Genomic DNA, 20,978 nt, shown 5'->3' with positions numbered 1-20,978 from the left:
CAACTCTGGTCTCTGGCAGGCATAGACGACATCCTCCTCCCACTGGGCCATAAAAAGGTTGGCCAGGCTGGGGGCAAACGTAGCCCCCATGGCCACACCCTTTTGTTGTACATAAAACTGGTTCTGAAACCAGAAGTAGTTGTGGCCAGTGGCGAACCGTAAAAGCTGCATAATAAAATTACGCTGCAATATTGGTAAAGTGTGGTTTCTGGATAAATGTTTTTCAACCGCACTAAATCCCAGCAAGTGTGGTATGCACGTATATAGCGCAGCCACGTCGGCTGTGACCAAATACGTTCCCTTTTTAAGTTTAACCCTTTCCAGACATTGAATAACATCCCTAGTGTCCTTGAGGTAAGAGGGAGTGGATTGAACCAATGGTTGAAGAAAAAAAATCAACATATCTCCCCCTGGAAGTGACCGAGTCAATCCCGCTGACAATGGGTCTGCCAGGGGGATTGACTGGGTCCTTGTGGACCTTAGGGAGATAATATATTGCGGGGATCCGTGGCACAAGGGGCACTAAATAGTTCTTCTCTTTTTTGTTAAGAATCCCCAAAGCGTAACCTTCATTGACTAGTTCAACTAAGGCTCGTTTATATTTTTGGGTAGGGTTAAAGTTTATAGGGGTGTAAGTGTCACGATCTTGGAGGATCTTTGACATTTCTCCAATGTAGTCTTTTTTGTTGAGAACTACAATACCCCCACCTTTGTCGGAAGGTCTTATAATAAGATCTTTCCTATCACAAAGTTCCTTAAGCCCTATTTTGATTTGCGGATCAATGTGAGTCTTTCTTTTAGGTTTAGGAAGGTGGTCCAAGTCTTGCAGGACCAGGTTCTTAAAAACCTGAAGAGATGGGGCTAAATTTCCAGGAGGGTTGAATAGTGAGGGGTTGGCTAATCCCGAATGTGTATATTCATTATTAGAAATGTTGTTGGTTGTAAGAGAGACAGAAGGTTGGCTCAAGAAGTGTCTCTGTATACTTAGTTTTCTGGTGAATTTCAACACATCAATAAAGGTACAAAATTTGTTTAAGGGTCTCGGAGGTACGTATTTAAGTCCCTTGTCTAAAACCGTTTTTTCGGCTTCAGTCAAATGGACTGTACTGAGATTGAAAATCCCCACTCCTCTCAAACTCTTTTTCTTTTTGCTTCTAGCCTTCCACCCCCCTCTGGTCCCTCTTTTCCTTCTTGGTAATTGGAATGGTGTTCTATGGGTCTCTGAAAACCCGATGCATGTTCAAAGTTTAAATCTCTTTGATTGTAATTATATGGTGACCTATTATAAACATCTTCTTCTCTATCGTATTGAGGGTAGGATTCATGATATACATCTTATGTTGGATGTTCCTGTAAGGGTAGATAACGATTTTGGGTATGTATCGGGGTCTCATAGGGGTAATCACGACTGTATAATCTAGGTCTTTGGTTACCTCTCCATTGTTGCCCTCTATATGGCGTAAACCCAGAGGTTCCTCTGTAAGGAGGATTAGCTGAATGTCCCCGTGAGTAACCCCTACCTCGATTTTTTGGTCCACTTCCCCTATGACTAGGAGGAAGATAGACCGGGGGGGGGTGGACGAGGATAGATATTTCGGGGACCGGGGTTCCTAGAGTTGTTGAGTTTAGAATCTGGAGGGCGTCTAGGAGTTTCATAAATTTGCCCTGATGTTCCCCCAAAATTTTGGGGGGGTTCGTATACTAGTCTCCTATCTACTTTAGGTTTGATTGCCTGTTGAGTCTCAATAGGAAGGGACCCATTCTCTACTATGGCAGCAGAGGCCATCTTTTTTTGCCAATTAAAAACCATGTTTGTGCTATAATCGGAAAAATCACGATTATATTTCTTTTGTTTTTTATTTCTCTGATCCTTTTTCTCCTTCTCTAGGTTATTTTTCAGAGTGGAGGAAAGGGAAATGTATTCAGCCGTGGTCTTGTGTACTGAAAGTTTATCCTTGAGATCTTTAATTTCTGGATCTATCAAGGATAACTTAATACGTTTTCTTTTAATTAAAAAGTCTAAAAGTTGAATCCCTACATCGTTAAAGTATTTGAACCATGACTCTTCATCAGATTCATCTTGCTGCGGGAAAACATCCCAGCGGAGACCTCTGGGTACCATCCGTTCTCTTATATATTGTTCGAGAAAGGCGGTATCCCATTGGAGATGAATTTCACTTATCATCAAATTTTTTAATCTAATGAAGAGGCCACCTACTTCTGAGTCTGGGTTGGTGACCACAAAAACACCCTCTGTGTTTAAGGACCTAGCGGTCCTGTAATCAAATACATCTATATATACAACCTACAATAAAGCTGGAAGTATACTAGAATGAAGGGAGCTGCAAAAAACAAGTAGTCAAAAAATAAAATGGCAGTGAAAAAGGGGGAATGATTAATGCGCTACCCAAAAGAGATAACAGCAGCTGCTACAAAACCATGTGACAACAGGAAAACAAATTTTAAAACAAATTGTAGCGCTAAAAACACACGAAAAAATAATAATGATAATAAATATAAAGTTCAAAGTGTATATAAACGTAATGTCCCAGGAAAAACAAGTGTGTGATCCAAAAGAACACAAATCCACAGTGCAAATAAATGATCTGTATATCAATCTTGTCTGCTTCACAACCTTCAGCTTGTATATCATCGATTAAAGCGAATAGATGGAATACGCTTACCAGAGAGGTTGGATTCTACTGCCGTAAGCATAGAATCAATGAAGCTTATTGCCACCCAGGGCGAAGTGGTGAGATGTTGGAGGCAAGGGTAGAGCCTCTACCAGGCCAGGACGTCCCCTCTCTCCCACCGAAGCAAAGCCGGAAATGGATTCCAAAAGTGGTTTCTCAGTTTCCCAGGATATGTGGAGAAAAGAAGGAATGCTCCCACATAGTGTAACTTCTGGGTGTTTTTATTCAAAAAAAAAAAAACCACGGTACATAAAAATGTGATCACAAAGATAAAATAAAGAGCAGTGTATAAGGTCTATAAAAAAACGCCCTACGCGTTTCGGTCCAATGACCTTCAACAGGGGCATAAGGGACCCTCATAACACTGCCCAAATTTATAAAATACTATATGTCATCTAAAATAATCAAGACCAATAGGCTGTGCACAAACGAACAACAATGGACACCATTGGACCTAGGGAACATCACCTGTTGTGGTATACCACACCCCCTAAAAGTATCCAATCAGTGAACTTATAGTATTAAATTTACTATATATTTTAGGCCAATATACATATAGAATTTGTCTATGTCTATATCTATAGTTGTAGCTGCAGTGGGCGTCCTCGTGTGAAAAACCCGGGAACACTGCTAGACGTATACGTGTGACGTCAGTGACTAGGAATGTGCGGGCCGTGCAGAGGGGTTGCCTGGCAACCGTACACGCTGTTTCCCGAAAAGCCCGCGAACTCGGGAGGCGTGTCTGTGCGGCCGTCACTTGACGCGAAAAGCCGGAAACGTGCGGATCGTGCAGGAGGGTTGCCTAGCAACCCTGCACGTGCCCGCCCGAAAGCCCACGAACACAAAAAACGTGTCCGCGCGGCCTCACATGATGCCGAGTTATCCATCATGTGATGACTGACGTCATTCACACGTGGACTCTCAGGATGAGTTGCCAGGCAACAACGACGTCACCAGACCAGGAACGCTTGCGAACCTGAAGAGAATGTCTGCACAGCCATCACATGACCCTGTGTTACCGGTCACGTGATGACAAGCAGACACTGGAGACCAGTTGCCAAGCAACAGAGACACAATATCCGAAAGGTCCGCAGTAGTGCGGATGTACCTATACTGTAATCACCTATTCGGAAAAGAGTCTCACATATAACAACTGACGTAGATCGATATTTGAAAATACGTCAGTGGGCTGGAAAGGATGACAATGTGGAGAAGGCGCCCTCATCAAAAAATCCTGATATCACTCAAAGTGCAAAAAAATGGGGCATACAAAAAATGAAAATGTATAAGATATATAAAGTGAGAATAAACAATGGGGCGAAATCATATTTGTTGGATGTATGAAAACGAAATATCCAATAAATATTAAATAAATAAATAAGGTACGTTAGGGTAGACTTGCCTGACTGTTGAAAGTAATAATAATGTGTATCATGACCCAAGAGTCAAGAATAAAATGTGTGAAATAAATAAAATAAATGAAATGTGCATGGGTCATATGGTAAACAGTGCATGTGTGATGAAAAACATGTGGGGAAGGATGTAAATATGTAAAAATATGTACGGAATAGTGTATGAGGTGTATGGTCCTGTATAAAAATATATGGAATAAAGCTTACAAAAAAAAAAAAAATATTGAATGATGAAGTGGATAAAAAGTGTTGTGAAAAATATATCTTATGAAAGATTAATAAACGAGTTCAGATCCCATTCCACATTAAGGCCAAAAGGGAAATAAGATCTAAGCTGGTGTATCCAGTACGTCTCAAGCTTGGATACCCCGCGTAAGCGGGACTCACCCCGCCAATGGGGGACAAACTTATCAATCACCTGAAACGTACTACCCGTGGGATCCTTATTATGGTGGAGTAGGTAATGTCGAGGTACTGAGTGTTTATCTTTGCCACCTTTTATACCCGCAATGTGTTCATTTACACGTATGGTGAATGTTCTAATAGTTCTGCCCACGTATTGTTTTTTACATGGGCAGGTGATCAAATAAACCACATATTGAGTGGTACAGGTGGCAAACTCTTTCATATGGTAAATATGTGAGGTGATGGTAGAACCAAAGGTATCCATTTTTTGTCCCGTTAACACATTATGTGCACATACATTACACCTACGGCACGGGTAGTAGCCTTGGCATTGTTGAAAGAAAGAGATTTTCTTTGGGGGATCTATGATATTGGGGGCAATTTGTCTCTGTATAGAACGAGCCCCTCTGAAAATGACCCCAGCATTATCCGGTAATGCAGGACCTAGAAATCTATCGCTCTTAAGTACTTTCCAGTGTTTTCTGAAAATAGCCCTGATTTCTTTGAACTGGGTGGAATATGTAGTGAAAAAAGACCATTTAGCTCTGGAATCGGAAGTATCAGAGGGCCGTTCTATGAGTGTCGAGTTCCTATCAATCTGTGACACTCGATTGATCTCTGCGTCTAGTTCTCCTGCATTATACCCCTTGGCTATAAATCTATCTTTCAATATCTGAGATTGAGCGTAATAATCATTAATTTGGGAACAATTACGACGCAAAAACAATTACGTCGTAAAAACTGGCTGCGTGGAACAGACCGTAACCATTGGGTGTGATGGCAACTGTCGGACGGGATATACCCGTTACGATCTGTGGGTTTAAAATAAGTTTTAAACTCCAAATGTTGGTCTACCACCATAATTTCTAAATCTAAAAAATGAATAGAATGTAAACTGGCCTCATAACTCAGGGAGATACCGCGATCGTTGGCATTCAAAAATACCATAAAGGCATCCAACAATACCCGGTCTCCGTGCCATAGGAGGAGGATGTCGTCGATATACCTGACCCAGAGAGCCAACTCTGGTCTCTGGCAGGCATAGACGACATCCTCCTCCCACTGGGCCATAAAAAGGTTGGCCAGGCTGGGGGCAAACTTAGCCCCCATGGCCACACCCTTTTGTTGTACATAAAACTGGTTCTGAAACCAGAAGTAGTTGTGGCCAGTGGCGAACCGTAAAAGCTGCATAATAAAATTACGCTGCAATATTGGTAAAGTGTGGTTTCTGGATAAATGTTTTTCAACCGCACTAAATCCCAGCAAGTGTGGTATGCACGTATATAGCGCAGCCACGTCGGCTGTGACCAAATACGTTCCCTTTTTAAGTTTAACCCTTTCCAGACATTGAATAACATCCCTAGTGTCCTTGAGGTAAGAGGGAGTGGATTGAACCAATGGTTGAAGAAAAAAAATCAACATATCTCCCTATCCTGGAAGTGACCGAGTCAATCCCGCTGACAATGGGTCTGCCAGGGGGATTGACTGGGTCCTTGCGCTCCCTCCGCTGGGATGTTTTCCCGCAGCAAGATGAATCTGATGTAGAGTCATGGTTCAAATACTTTAACGATGTAGGGATTCAACTTTTAGACTTTTTAATTAAAAGAAAACGTATTAAGTTATCCTTGATAGATCAAGAAATTAAAGATCTCAAGGATAAACTTTCAGTACACAAGACCACGGCTGAATACATTTCCCTTTCCTCCACTCTGAAAAATAACCTAGAGAAGGAGGAAAAGGATCAGAGAAATAAAAAACAAAAGAAATATAATCGTGATTTTTCCGATTATAGCACAAACATGGTTTTTAATTGGCAAAAAAAGATGGCCTCTGCTGCCATAGTAGAGAATGGGTCCCTTCCTATTGAGACTCAACAGGCAATCAAACCTAAAGTAGATAGGAGACTAGTATACGAACCCCCCCAAAATTTTGGGGGAACATCAGGGCAAAACTCTAGGAATCCCGGTCCCCGAAATATCTATCCTCGTCCACCCCCCCGGTCTATCTTCCTCCTAGTCATAGGGGAAGTGGACCAAAAAATCGAGGTAGGGGTTACTCACAGGGACATCCAGCTAATCCTCCTTACAGAGGAACCTTGGGGTTTACGCCATATAGAGGGCAACAATGGAGAGGTAACCAAAGACCTAGATTATACAGTCGTGATTACCCCTATGAGACCCCGATACATACCCAAAATCGTTATCTACCCTTACAGGAACATCCAACATCAGATGTATATCATGAATGCTATCCTCAATACGATAAAGAAGAAGATGTTTATAATAGGTCACCATATAATTACAATCAAAGAGATTTAAACTTTGAACAAGCATCGGGTTTTTAGAGACCCATAGAACACCATTCCAATTACCAAGAAGGAAAAGAGGGACCAGAGGGGGGTGGAAGGCTAGAAGCAAAAAGAAAAAGAGTTTGAGAGGAGTGGGGATTTTCAATCTCAGTACAGTCCATTTGACTGAAGCCGAAAAAACGGTTTTAGACAAGGGACTTAAATACGTACCTCCGAGACCCTTAAACAAATTTTGTACCTTTATTGATGTGTTGAAATTCACCAGAAAACTAAGTATACAGAGACACTTCTTGAGCCAACCTTCTGTCTCTCTTACAACCAACAACATTTCTAATAATGAATATACACATTCGGGATTAGCCAACCCCTCACTATTCAACCCTCCTGGAAATTTAGCCCCATCTCTTCAGGTTTTTAAGAACCTGGTCCTGTAAGACTTGGACCACCTTCCTAAACCTAAAAGAAAGACTCACATTGATCCGCAAATCAAAATAGGGCTTAAGGAACTTTGTGATAGGAAAGATCTTATTATAAGACCTTCCGACAAAGGTGGGGGTATTGTAGTTCTCAACAAAAAAGACTACATTGGAGAAATGTCAAAGATCCTCCAAGATCGTGACACTTACACCCCTATAAACTTTAACCCTACCCAAAAATATAAACGAGCCTTAGTTGAACTGGTCAATGAAGGTTACGCTTTGGGGATTCTTAACAAAAAAGAGAAGAACTATTTAGTGCCCCTTGTGCCACGGATCCCCGCAATATATTATCTCCCTAAGGTCCACAAGGACCCAGTCAATCCCCCTGGCAGACCCATTGTCAGCGGGATTGACTCGGTCACTTCCAGGATAGGGAGATATGTTGATTTTTTTCTTCAACCATTGGTTCAATCCACTCCCTCTTACCTCAAGGACACTAGGGATGTTATTCAATGTCTGGAAAGGGTTAAACTTAAAAAGGGAACGTATTTGGTCACAGCCGACGTGGCTGCACTATATACGTGCATACCACACTTGCTGGGATTTAGTGCGGTTGAAAAACATTTATCCAGAAACCACACTTTACCAATATTGCAGCGTAATTTTATTATGCAGCTTTTACGGTTCGCCACTGGCCACAACTACTTCTGGTTTCAGAACCAGTTTTATGTACAACAAAAGGGTGTGGCCATGGGGGCTAATTTTGCCCCCAGCCTGGCCAACCTTTTTATGGCCCAGTGGGAGAAGGATGTCGTCTATGCCTGCCAGAGACCAGAGCTGTCTCTCTGGGTCAGGTATATTGACGACATCCTCCTCCTATGGCACGGAGACCGGGTATCGTTGGATGCCTTTATGGTATTTTTGAATGCCAACGATCACGGTATCTCCCTGAGTTATGAGGCCAGTTTACATTCTATTCATTTTTTAGATTTAGAAATTATGGTGGTAGACCAACATTTGGAGTTTAAAACTTATTTTAAACCCACAGATCGTAACGGGTATATCCCGTCCGACAGTTGCCATCGCACCCAATGGTTACGGTCTGTTCCACGCAGCCAGTTTTTACGACTGCGTCGTAATTGTTCCCAAATTAATGATTATTACGCTCAATCTCAGATATTGAAAGATAGATTTATAGCCAAGGGGTATAATGCAGGAGAACTAGACGCAGAGATCAATCGAGTGTCACAGATTGATAGGAACTCGACACTCATAGAACGGCCCTCTGATACTTCCGATTCCAGAGCTAAATGGTCTTTTTTCACTACATATTCCACCCAGTTCAAAGAAATCAGGGCTATTTTCAGATAACACTGGAAAGTACTTAAGAGCGATAGATTTCTAGGTCCTGCATTACCGGACAATGCTGGGGTCATTTTCAGAGGGGCTCGTTCTATACAGGGACAAATTGCCCCCAATATCATAGATCCCCCAAAGAAAATCTCTTTCTTTCAACAATGCCAAGGCTACTACCCGTGCCGTAGGTGTAATGTATGTGCACATAATGTGTTAACGGGACGAAAAATGGATACCTTTGGTTCTACCATCACCTCACATATTTACCATATGAAAGAGTTTGCCACCTGTACCACTCAATATGTGGTTTATTTGATCACCCACAATACGTGGGCAGAACTATTAGAACATTCACCATACGTGTAAATGAACACATTGCGGGTATAAAAGGTGGCAAAGATAAACACTCAGTACCTCGACATTACCTACTCCACCATAATAAGGATCCCACGGGTAGTACGTTTCAGGTGATTGATAAGTTTGTCCCCCATTGGCGGGGTGAGTCCCGCTTACGCGGGGTATCCAAGCTTGAGACGTACTGGATACACCTGCTTAGATCTTATTTCCCTTTTGGCCTTAATGTGGAATGGGATCTGAACTCGTTTATTAATCTTTCATAAGATATATTTTTCACAACACTTTTTATCCACTTCATCATTCAATACTTTTTTTTTGTAAGCTTTATTCCATATATTTTTATACAGGACCATACACCTCATACACTATTCCGTACATATTTTTACATATTTACATCCTTCCCCACATGTTTTTCATCACACATGCACTGTTTACCATATGACCCATGCACATTTCATTTATTTTATTTATTTCACACATTTTATTCTTGACTCTTGGGTCATGATACACATTATTATTACTTTCAACAGTCAGGCAAGTCTACCCTAACGTACCTTATTTAATTTTATTTTTATCTATTCATTTACTGTTTTTCTTTTTTCACTATTGGATATTTTGTTTTCATACATCCAACAAATATGATTTCGCCCCATTGTTTATTCTCACTTTATATATCTTATACATTTTCATTTTTTGTATGCCCCATTTTTTTGCACTTTGAGTGATATCAGGATTTTTTGATGAGGGCGCCTTCTCCACATTGTCATCCTTTCCAGCCCACTGGCGTATTTCCAAATATCGATCTACGTCAGTTGTTATATGTGAGACTCTTTTCCGAATAGGTGATTACAGTATAGGTACGTCCGCACTACTGCGGACCTTTCGGATATTGTGTCTCTGTTGCTTGGCAACTGGTCTCCAGTGTCTGCTTGTCATCACGTGACCGGTAACACAGGGTCATGTGATGGCTGTGCGGACATTCTCTTCGGGTTCGCAAGCGTTCCTGGTCTGGTGACGTCGTTGCCTGGCAACTCATCCCGAGAGTCCACGTGTGAATGACGTCAGTCATCACATGATGGGTAACTCGGCATCATGTGAGGCCGCGTGGACACGTTTTTTGTGTTCGGGCGGTCACGGGCGGTCACTGCAGGGTTGCTAGGCAACCCTCCTGCGCGGTCCGCATGTTTCCGGCTTTTCGCGTCAAGTGACGGCCGCGCAGACACGCCTACCGAGTTCGCGGGCTTTTCGGGAAACAGCATGTACGGTTGCCAGGCAACCCCTCTGCACGGCCCGCACATTCCTAGTCACTGACGTCACACGTATACGTCTAGCAGTGTTCCCGGGTTTTTCACACGAGGACACCCACTGCAGCTACAACTATAGATATAGACATAGACAAATTCTATATGTATATTGGCCTAAAATATATAGTAAATTTTATACTATAAGTTCACTGATTGGATACTTTTAGGGGGTGTGGTATACCACAGCAGGTGATGTTCCCTAGGTCCAATGGTGTCCATTGTTGTTCGTTTGTGCACAGCCTATTGGTCTTGATTATTTTAGATGACATATAGTATTTTATAAATTTGGGCAGTGTTATGAGGGTCCCTTATGCCCCTGTTGAAGGTCATTGGAACGAAACGCGTAGGGCGTTTTTTTATAGACCTTATACACTGCTCTTTATTTTATCTTTGTGATCACATTTTTATGTACCGTGGTTTTTTTTTTGAATAAAAACACCCAGAAGTTACACTATGTGGGAGCATTCCTTCTTTTCTCCACATATCCTTGGAAACTGAGAAACCACTTTTGGAATCCATTTCCGGCTCTGCTTCGGTGGGAGAGAGGGGACGTCCTGGCCTGGTAGAGGCTCTACCCTTGCCTCCAACATCTCACCACTTCGCCCTGGGTGGCAATAAGCTTCATTGATTCTATGCTTACGGCAGTAGAATCCAACCTCTCTGGTAAGCGTATTCCATCTATTCGCTTTAATCGATGATATACAAGCTGAAGGTTGTGAAGCAGACAAGATTGATATACAGATCATTTATTTGCACTGTGGATTTTTGTTCTTTTGGATCACACACTTGTTTTTCCTGGGACATTACGTTTATATACACTTTGAACTTTATATTTATTATTATTATTATTTTTTCGTGTGTTTTTAGCGCTACAATTTGTGTATGTAGAGTACCGGGACACAGTGGATGACAAGTTAGTGTACCAGGCTGCTGCCCGTACCATGTTATTGCTGTGACCAATCACAGCAGATCACATGGCAATTGAACACAATGAATGGCTTCCATTTATACCATTAATTGTGTACTCTCTGTGATTGGTCATAGTGATCACATAGTACAGGACCAATCACAGCCCATCGCTGTGGACAATCACAGTCAATCACAATAGCATACACTTCATGTATTGGTACAATTACATAGAAACATACAAATGTGACAGTAGAAAAAAGACTAAGTAGTCCATTGAGTCTGTCCATTTTCGTTTTCGTTTTCTGGGGGGGGGGGGGGGTGTTTCGTTACATTTTGTGTCTGAATTTGTTTTGAACTTTCCTTTCAGTTAGTTTGAGGTCATGTCCCCGTGTTGTTGATTTTGGTTTCATTGTGAAAAAACTGCCCTCCTGAACCTTATTCACCCCCTTGATGTATTTAAAGGTTTCAATCATATCTCCCCTTTCCATTCTTTCCTACAGACTGTATATATTCAGTTCCTGAAGTCTCTCTTGATATGTTTTATCCCTCAGATCTGTCACCATTTTTGTTACCCGTCTCTGGACTCATTCTATCTTCTATCTTATCATTACAATTTATTTATTTTTTTTACATACTTTCACCAGCCAGAATTTTTTTTTTATTTCTTCATTTTCCAAAAAATTGTGCCAAAAAATTATTTCAATAAACTCGCCATGCCTCTTACTAAATACCTTGGACTATCCACTTTCCAGAAGGTGGTCATTTGGGGGATATTTGTACTATCCTGCTGTTTCGAGCCTCAGGATATGAGAGGCCGTCAATACATCAGGACTGATCAATTTTCAGATATATACACCATAGATTGTGGAATTTATAACTTTCTTACAGTCTAAATAATATACACTGATTTGGGTTATTTTTACTGAAGCAATGTGACAGTATACACTTTGGCCTACATTTCTAAAGAAAGATTATTTATTTGCAATTATATAACAGAAATGAAGAACTTTGTTTGTTTATTTTGAAAAAAATTAAAAACCCTCAGTAGTGATTAACCACTTGACCTCCGGAAAATTTACTCCCCTTCATGACCAGGCCATTTTTTGTGATATGGCACTGCGCTACTTTGACTGACAATTGCACGATTGTGTGACTGTACCCAAATACATTTTTTGTACTTTTTCCCCAAGAAATAGAGCTTTCTTTGTGCTATAAACAAAAAAAGACCGACAATTAAAAAAAAATATATATATTAATTTTTTACCTTCTGCTATAAAACATAAACAATAAAAAATGTAAAAAATCTAATTTCATCAATTTAGGCCAATTTGTATTCTGCTACATACTATATTTTTGATAAAAAAAATCTCAACAAGCATATATTAAGTGATTTACACAAAAGTTATAGAGTCTACAAACTATGGGATATTTTAATTAATTAATTAATTAATTCATTCATTATTTTTTTACTAGTAATGGCGGTAATCAGCGACTTATAGCAGGACTGTTATATTGCGGCGGACAAATCGGACACCTAACTGACACTTTTGACACTTTTTTGGGGACCAGTGATACTAATACTGCGATCAATGCTAAAAAATATGCACTGTCACTGTACTAATGACACTGGCTGGGAAGGGGTTAACATCACGGGTGATCAAAGGGTTAACTGTTTGCCTAGCCTGTGCTTTCTCACTGTGGGGGGAGGTGTTTTGACTAGGGCAAGGCATTGATCCATGTTCCTGCTTTGCAGGAACACAGGATCAAAACCAGTGGCGGCTGGTGAAATTTTAAGATGGGGGCGCCAGTCCCCACCCTTCCATTTTAACCCCTCCCACTTCTCATAAGCCACACCCTTTTAATTATCCACCCACTCCCTCCGCTGTATTCCACTTGCTTCCACCCATAGTGTCAGGAGTATACAGCTCAGCATCACAGGACAGGAGTGTACAGCCCCAGAATCACAGGACAGAAGTATACAGCCCCAGTATCACTGGACAGGAGTATACAGCGCCAGCATCACAGGACAGAGTATATAACTCAGCCTCACAGGACAGGGTATATGGCTCAGCATTACAGATCAGGGTATGTAGCTCAACATTACAGATGAGAGGATATATAATACCCGGAGTCTCTATGATCGTTCGGAGGCCGGGCGTGATGTTATGATGTCACGCCTGGCCTCTGCATTTGAAAAAATGCCACCGCCTCGGCTTGTAAGCAGAGATCGTTTTTTATTTATTTATTTATTTTTTAAGTGTTGCCTATGGAGTTTTTTAAGTACCGAAGTTTGGCACCATTCCACAAGTGTGCGCAATTTTGAAGCGTAACATGTTAGGTATTTATTTACTTGGTGTAACATCCTCTTTCACATTATACAAATAATGAGCTAACTTTTCTGTTTTTTAATTTTTTTTTATTTTAATGCATGAAAATTGCTGCGCAAATACCATGCGGGATAAAGAGTTGCAACGACCACCATTTTATTCTCCAGGGTCTCTGCTAAAAAAAACATATTCCGTGTTTGGGGGTTCTGAGTAATTTTCTAGTAAAATAATGATGATTTTTCATGTAGGAGAGAAGTGTTGGAATTGGCCTGGGTAGTAAGTGGTTAACAGTGAATGTGTGCCAGCTTGAGAGATATGTATCAGCTATGGGGAGACTGCACACTTAGTAACCTATCCCCTTCCCCCCCACCTCACATACCGTACTCTTCTGACCCTACTTGTCAGTTTCTCATGTCCTGCAAACAAATCCGTAAACATTTCTCAGATCGCAGCTCAGCTCACCTCTCTCTCAGGCTGTGCTCTGGCTCTGGCTTCTCTTAGCAGGACACTGGAGATCGAGGTGGGGGGTTGGATCGGAGGGCTGGAGGGTACAGAGCGAGTGTGCAGGAGAGAAGGACGGTCAGTGCTGCTCTCCTAGTGGTGGGGAAACTGGATGTGACGGTCCCTGCCTATCTTCCTCCTGGCTGCCAATCAGATGCACCAGGGTGGAATGGAATCATGAATGATTTGATGTAGAGTGGGACTAATGTGATCACACATTCCGACAACAAAATCCATGTTTTTTTTCTGACAGATTTTGGCTCAAACTTGTCTTGCATACACACGGTCTCACAAATGTTGTTGGAACTTACGAACGTCAAGAACGCAGTGACGTACAACACGTACGACGGCACTAGAAAAGGGAAGTTCAATAGCCAGTGCGCCACCCTTTGAGCTCCTTCTTCTAATCTCGTGTTTATCTCCTGTTATTAGAAGTTTGGTGAGAGGTGATTCACGCTTTTCAGCCTCGTGCTTTTCAGATCGTTACTGCTCTTCAGTTTAGGCTTGTGGGTTCGTATCTGGTTTTCAGTGCTTGCCCCCCCAAAGCACACGCGAGGTCCGTATAAAATATATGGAGTACTTTGCGGGTAGGGGGGCCATTGATATGCCAGAAAATGTTTAATAAACATTTTAAAAATATTTTTTTTAGTTAAACTGAAATATTTCCTTTGATTTACTGCTTGTGTTTCTTATAGCTGTCTCCTAGGTTATGCGATGGGCTTTTTTTTTTTACCATTTTTTTGGCCATTTTCTTCACAAATTGAAATTCAAAATGGGGATTTCCCTCCTGATCCCATGCCTAATGTCAACATGTGCTAGCTCCCATCATGGGGGATCAATGGATGTGTTTCGGGGTTGCAACCCCTTCCTCTCATCTACTTTAGATGGGGTTGCACCCCAAAATGCATACCTTGATATCCTGTGATGGCAGATAGCACATGTTGACACACTGGGGGTCATTTACTATAGCGCCAAAAAATTATCCTGCAGTACCAAAAAATAACTCTCCAAAAAGGCCAGAAAGACTTCAACTCTCATAAAGTCAGCGCTAATGCAAATGGAAAGCAGTGCTATTGCGGCAATAATGCCTGTCAGATCACATATATAGTGGAAGTCAATGGGGATCGAACCTGCAAAATCCAAAGTTCTCACTGAAGGCTTATATGCAAGTTCTTTGCCATAAAAAGTGTTTGGAGATCCGGGTCCTGCCCCAGGGGACTTGTATCAATGCAAAAAAATTTTTAAAAAATGTCCGTTTTTTCAGGAGCAGTGATTTTAATAATGCTTAGAGTGAAACAATAAAAATGAAATATTCCTTTAAATTTCATACCTGGGGGGTGTCTATAGTATGCCTGTAAAGGGACGCATGTTTCCCGTGTTTAGAACAGTCTGACAGCAAAATGACATTTCAAAGGAAAAAAAGTCATTTAAAAGTACTCGCGGCTATTAATGAATTGCCGATCTGACAATACACATAAAAGTTAATTGATAAAAATGGCATGGGAATTCCCCACAGGGGAACCCCGAACCAAAATTTAAAAAAAAATGGCGTGAGGGCTCCCCCTAAATTCCATACCAGGCCCTTCAAGTCTGGTATGGATATTAAGGGGAACCCCGGCCAAAATTAAAAAAAAAAATGGCATGGGGTCCCCCTCAAAATGGTACTATGACAGACTGCATTTTCTGTCAGACCAGAGTGAACCCAGGCCAGCACTCTCCACTCTTCCTTCAAGGCTTCCTTCCACCTCAGCTGAGGCTTCCGATGTCCAACCTGGGCCTTCCACCCAGGAAGATGTGGAGGAGCCCAGCTTGAGTCATGTAAAGCATTGTTCAAAATATTTCTTGTCGTAAAATGAATGATGGTAACTAGATGTTATTATTGATCCCTAATTACTGACTTAACAAAGTGGTTTACATATCAATAGACAGTAGTGGCCAAAAAGGATTGGGACAAGAATGAAAAATGCTGGGCTCAGAATGGTAGTTTTTTTAAATTTGTGAACATTCAATTTGCAACAGTCATGAGCTCAAAATTGTGTGTGTGATTGATGAACAAAAAACTAAAACTATGTCCCTTTTTCATACACAGGAAAGCCTCAGTCAGGAGGTGGCGGGGGTAAGTGGCAGCCAGGAGGTCAACCATCGTCCTCCTCCACCTCCTGCCACAACTCCAATACCAGAGCCACAGCCTGGAAGGAAGCGCATAAGGAAGACACGGGTGTGATGGCCTGGGTTCAGTCCGGTCTTGGAAAAGATGCAGGCTGTTGTATGACCACAGCCTGGGGACATATATGTCATCTGCTGCTGTTCCTGATCTCTTTGAGTCCTGGACCGTATTGTGCTCACTATTATCTGGACTCCTCAGGCCACCATTTTTTCCTGTAAAATAGTTTTGATGTGTGCCCTGGGCTAAAAAGGCTTTGCAAACTTCACCAGTTTATCCAGCGTTGCCTGCCTCTTTATTTTGTTATGACCCATAATAAATGGCTATTTATTTTTTTAAAATACTTGCTTATGTGTTTTACTTCAAAAAGGACAGTTTGTTTGTGAGTAGGCAGGTACATTTCAAAAATAAAATGTCAAATTAACAAGGGACACCAACCAACCTCCTTGAGGTTAAAAAATACAAGATAATAATACAAGATAATAATGGTGTTGTGGTAATTTGACACACAAAACGGAAAAAAAATATTATGGAGATCACTAGAAAAAAAGAAATAAAACAGGAGATCTTGATAAAAGAAAAAAATCACTATAAAAATAAATACAAAACATTATTATGGAGATCTGACGAAAAAAAGAACTAATATTATTCAGGAGATCATGAGACATAATAAAGAAATCATTTTTTCAGAACTCTGTGTGAATATCAGCAGCAAAACAATTTAATTATTCTAGCATTATAAAGAAGAAGAGAATGCGCTGCATTAAAAGATTTAAAAATTTGCAGCGTGACGAATGTGCTATCTCCATTACGAATGCTAGTTTTACCAGACCGATCGCTTCCATCTCGTAATTGATTCAGAGCACGCGTGGAACTTTGTGCGTCGGAATTGTGTACACACGATCGGAATTTACGAGAACGGATTTTGTTGTCGGAAAATTTGAGATCCAGATCTCAAATTTTGTTTGTCGTAAATTCGGACGGAAAATGTCAGATGGAGCCTACACACAGTCGAAATTTTCAACATCAAGCTCCCATCGAATATTTGTTGTCGGAAAATCCAATCGTGTGTACGCGGCATAAAAGTGTAAACAGGACACATGGCCCTGATTACACGCCAAACACCGCCCAATAAAGCTTCTCAGCTGCAATCACCTGATTGCAGCAGTCAAGCTTCTAGTGGACAGCTCAGTGTCCGGTGACCAGACACTCTTAACCACTTGCTTACTGGGCACTTAAACCACCCTCCTGCCCAGACCAATTTTCAGCTTTCAGCGCTGATGCACTTTGAATGACAATTGCGCGGTCGTACAACACTGTACCCAAATGAAATTTTTTCATTTTTTTCACACAAATAGAACTTTCTTTTGGTGGCATTTAATCACAGCTGGGATTTTTATTTTTTGCTAAACAAACAAAAAAGATGGACCATTTTGAAAAAAAAAAAAAAAATCACGTTTCATAGTTTGTTATAAAATTTTGCAAACAGGTAATTTTTCTCCTTCATTGATATGAGCTAATGAGGCAGCATGGTGGGCACTGATAGGCTGCACTGATGGGCACTGATAGGCACAGTTAAGGCGGCACTGATAAGGTGGTACTGATGGGCACAGATAAGGCGGCACTGATGGCCACTAATAAGATGGCACTGATGGGTAGCACTGATGGGTGGCACTGATGGGCACTGATAGGTACCACTAATAGATGGCACTGATGGGCACTGATAGGTGGCACTGATAGGTGGCATTGATGGGCGGCACTGATGGGCACTGATAGGTGGCACTAATGTGCAGCACTGTTGATAAGGCACTGATTGTGGGAACTGATAGGTGGCACTGGCAGGTGGCACAGGTGGGCACTGAGGAGCTGGCGGCAGCTCTCCGTGATTGGACTGATGTCCTTCTCATGGCCGCCGGTGATTGGCTTTTCTTTTCTCCTCACGCTGTCAGCGTGAGGAGAAAAAATAGCCCATTACCGGCTCTGTTTACATCACATGATCAGCTGTCATTGGTTGACAGCTGATTACGTGGTAAGGTGTCGGGATCTCATAGACTCGCTGATCACAGAGTGCGCTGTGTGCACCCTGCAGGAGGCGCGCAGGCCGCTCGACACGGGAGGCCGTCAATAGACGGCCTCCCGGCAAAACAGGTCCGCTCTGTAGCCATCATTCGGCTATAGCACGGATCTGAAGAAGTAAAAGGGACACTCTTTTTACCATGTCCAGCTTTGTGGGGCGCCCGAGCGCCCCCTATTTACGGGCCACCACCGATCAAAACCTTCCTTTCTGACAGAACGGCAATTTACAGATTGCCATTATGCCTGTGTACTGTCTTACCGGCGGGTGCCAGCAGACATTGAGTCCATGGTACCCGCTGCTGGGCTCCCGCTGTGTGTGATCACAGCAAGAGCAGGTCGCCGGCATTGAGCGTGCACCCTACACCTGGAAGTGTCAGATCATGTAAGTGATCTGGCACAGAGTGGTCGCCCTTCCACAGTATATGTATGGTGGGTGGTCCACAAGTGGTTAAAGAAAGTCCTATGTGTGTGAATAAAATGATATAAATTGAATTTGAGTACAGTATTTTCATTCAAAATGTGACAACAGTGGAAGCTGAAAATTGGCGCTGGCAGAAAGGAGGTGAAATTGTATTGAAGTGGTTAATCATCCCTCTTGAAGCCACACCCACTGTTATGTGCAATTTGGCAGCAATTTGTAGCAGCACACATAGCAGAACCTGTTTTTCCAATGTATCCCAGGATGCCCCAAGTCTTTCATGATCCTAATGATGTACACATTTTGTAACATTTTTGACTCTTCAATTGTTAAGCCAGGTAGATTACTTGTTATGGGTCTTGTCAATGTTTATACAGTTTAAACATTGATTGTCTTCGTTTTTAAATGAGTTACATCATAGTTCAGGTTGCCAGTATAAAACATGTGCACTATTGGTAAATTTTACATGTCAGTAAAAGAGCTGCAGGGGGTTAAGAACATTGTAAAGGTATTTCCTTATCTACAGGAATACTAAGCAGCAGGTGTTATTTTATTTACAACACTGGGAATGATAATGTAGTTATAGCAGCACACCCTGCATATAGCAGTCGAAGAAAGTTAAAGGGCCGACTCAGTATTAGGCTAACACCTGTTATTATTTTATCTGCGCATGACTGGATAATTGAATTGAGTGAACTTTCTCAACTCTGTTTGTAAATCAGCCTTAGCATGCCTAGGGGAAATCAATTAAAATAGACTTTGACTTTAAGCTAATGTGCCTGATGCTTAGAAATTGAATTGCTTATATTGGTGGTGTTCAAGCTTTTTGAGGCAAAGACCCCAAATTAAGCTAGGAATCCCAGGGAGTCCTATGTCCTATGTATGATAATAAAAAGGTCCTCAAACTTTCCACTTTATATGAACACATAGCTAAATGCTGAATACTCAGACTCCCCACTTTTTCTCCTTTCACGCTCCCCACTTCCTAAGCTCTTTTTTCAGAAGTCTTTGTTGTCCATTTATTAGCATTGTAACAAGCCCCTTGCTCGCTCGGTTCCACTCTCCCGACACTCCTCTGCAGCTATTGAATCAGATTGCAACGTCTGATGGTTCAGTCATCCAATGCTCTGGGATTAGAACTTCAGCTATGTGCCATTCTAACCCAGTTGTGTAGCTCAGAACAAACACCAGGCAGGCTGTATGTAAGTTCAACCAGGAATCTCACTCTTATTGCAAAATACAGGCTTTTATACACTAAAAGTGGAGGTGCAGACCTCCTGCTCATATTACTCTAACAATACAGCTGTAACCTAATTAACCTAATTAACATGAGCTAATTAACTAATCCCTTTAGACAGCCTAGATGACTCAGACATGACTTTTAGGCCAGACTGGCCGTCTTGTAGTTCAGAAAATCCGAACAACATTATCACAATCAACATAGACTCTTCTTCACACAATAGCAGAGTTAATTAACACAAACAACAATGGGGATCTAATGACTCTTAGATCCCATACTATAGACTTATTTACAATACACATTTTAGCAGACAACAGACAGACAGGTGCTGGAATTTACATCAGCATCTCCTAACAGTATCTGTCCCAGCATTATGAATCAGCCACTATTCCAATATGGCAAATCCAGTGTCCCCAGAGTCTGTGTGTCCTGGAGGACCAGGACCCGAATCCACAGTAATACCACCTCAAGGGTCCCCAGGCATACAGCTCAAAGAGCACCGTTCCCCCAAATGCAAGGGCCCCCGATCGATCGGCAAGAGGCTAGCATACAGTCCCCTCCAAAAGTCTCTCTCCTGGCTAGGTCTGTCATAAGCATTGTGCATTTTGTACCTTGAAAATGATGCTGTGTGCACACCACTCTGCTGCAGCTCTCCATGCTTTAGGCATGGAGGCTGTAATATCTATAGGAGCAAGTTTTTCTTTTTGACTTCTCATTTTCTCTTTCTGAAAGTGAATCTTCAACTTTTCCTTGAAAAAAAAAATGGGGATAAATTGTGCAAAGCAACCACCATATTTCCTTGAATACTATTTTTTAACATAGACTGGAATAACTGAAAAAAGACTCCCAGTCAATAGCATTTTAAAACATAAATGTGAGGAATATGAGCTTTATTGCAGCTGCGGCTTGCTTCTGATGTGAAGGATACCTTTCACTGTGCCAAAGGCGCTAAAAGAGGTGAGCCATGCAGTTATTAGTGAATTAGTGTAAGCTAGGCCTAGGAACGCAGATTGTATCTTTATTTCATAAATCTTACTACTGTCGCAAAAAGCAAGCCATAACCGCAGAAACAGGTAAGGAAATAATATC

This window comes from Aquarana catesbeiana, linkage group LG01 (assembly GCF_042186555.1).
Source record: "Aquarana catesbeiana isolate 2022-GZ linkage group LG01, ASM4218655v1, whole genome shotgun sequence".
Classification (NCBI taxonomy): Eukaryota; Metazoa; Chordata; class Amphibia; order Anura; family Ranidae; genus Aquarana; species Aquarana catesbeiana.
The sequence above is the reverse complement of the archived record's forward strand: the minus strand, read 5'-3'. Positions refer to the sequence as shown.